This window comes from Bison bison, unplaced genomic scaffold (genome assembly GCF_000754665.1).
Source record: "Bison bison bison isolate TAMUID 2011002044 unplaced genomic scaffold, Bison_UMD1.0 scf7180017864097, whole genome shotgun sequence".
NCBI classification, from domain to species: Eukaryota; Metazoa; Chordata; class Mammalia; order Artiodactyla; family Bovidae; genus Bison; species Bison bison.
In genome coordinates this window covers 897,889-899,683 of record NW_011494669.1, presented here as the reverse complement: position 1 = coordinate 899,683, position 1,795 = coordinate 897,889, and the positions used below count along the sequence as shown (strand labels likewise).

At 34.3% G+C, this 1,795-nt stretch overlaps 1 pseudogene; it reads left to right on the top strand.

The window, feature by feature from the left end:
* Positions 1-259: 259 nt before the first annotated feature.
* On the top strand, positions 260-710 carry LOC104987536 (annotated as a pseudogene).
* The last annotated feature ends 1,085 nt before the right edge of the window (positions 711-1,795 follow it).

The following is a 1,795-nucleotide window of genomic DNA, read 5'->3' as shown; positions in this document are numbered from 1 at the left end:
AAACAATCATTATAATAACATATTGATAGACTTATAATATATCAACATGTAATTTATATGACAAGACTAATACGGAAAGCACAGAGATTGAGCTACATTAGTTCAAAGTGTTTATATACTACTGGGGTCTGGTTGGTATTAATTTAAACTTGATTGCTTTAAGGTGTCATTTGTAAACCTCCAAGTCAATCAAAAAAATTACCAAAAAAGAGCATATGAGAAACAATGGGCTCTTTTTCTCTGCCTAACTACTGCTATCATGGGTCACATGCACACTCTTGGGAAACGCCTATCCAATTCAGCTCTGCCTTACAACTGCACTGTCATGACCTGGCTGAAGCTAACATCTGATGACACGAAAGAGCAGAGCTATAAAATGGCCAAGAGGTTCCTGATTTCCTGAAAAATCCACAGGATTCTGAAAGAGACTCACATGGCGCTCCACAAGTTTGTTTTGTGACACTCAATTAAATATTGAATTCTTAAGTCAAAAAATTTGCTCCTGATCTTCCTGAGGGTATCCATATTTTACAGAAGTTGCTGTTCTTTTAAAGCATCTTAAGTGGAATAGAAAGGATAAGAATGCTAAATTGCTTCTTATTCTGATTGAGAACCATAATCATTGACTGGCTTGATATCATAAGACCAAATGAGTCTTCCCCTTCAACTGAAAATAGGAGTCATCTACAGCCTTTGCCTTAGTTCTATAAATTTGTCTATGTACTGAAGCAGCAAAGTCATTGTTTAAAAAAGAAAGAAAAGAAACAACAACAGAATTAAATGGTATGTTAAAAAGTCTACATAGCACCAAAGATGTTAGTAAGGAATGAATAAAGGAACAAAAAGGCATGAGACATTTAGAAACTCAATAATAAAATGGGGGAAATAAATATTGCTTTCTCAGAAACTACATTAGCAGTAAATGGATTAAATACTCCAATCAAAAGGAAGAAGTCAGCAGAATAGATTTAAGTAGGAAACATAATCCAATTACAGATTCAGTTCAATCCCTATAGAAATCCCATTTGCCTTATTTGCATAAATTGGTAAACTGTTCCTAAAATTCATGTGGAAATACAAGAGAAGTTGTAAAGAATCCTCCTGCCCATGCAGGAGATGTGGGTTTGATCCCTGGGTCAAGAAGATCCCCTGGGGAAGGAAATGGCAACCCATTCCAGTAGTTTTGCTTGGAAAATCCCATGGACAATAGAGACTGGTGGGCTACAGTCCTTGGGATTGCAAAAGAGTCAGACATGACTTAGTGAGTAAACAAACAAAAGCAGTCAAAACAATTTTGATAAAGAAGAAAAAATCTGGAGGATCCACTGTTCCTGATTTCAAAACTTACTACAAAGATAAAATAATCAAGATTATGTGATATTAAGGATAGGCATTAATGGAACAGAAATAAGAGTCAAAAAGTAAACTCATATATCTATGGCCAATTGATTATCAACAAAGGTGCAAGACAATTAAATAAGCAAAGAATATTCTTTACAAAAAACAATGGAGTGTAACAATTGGATGTTTACATCAAAAATAAAATTAATCTCTTTCCTCATTCCATATACAAAAATTAACTTAAAATGGATCATAGATTTAAACAAAAGAAGTAAAACTATAAAACTGTTAGAAGGAAAATAGGAAATGTTTCTGATCTTGGGTTGTTTTGTTTGTTGTTTAGTCACTAAGTCATATCCAACTCTTTTGCAACCCAATGGACTTTAGCCCACCAGGCTCCACTGTCCATGGAATTTTCCAGGCAAGAACCTAGAGTGGGTTTATTAGTTTTTTC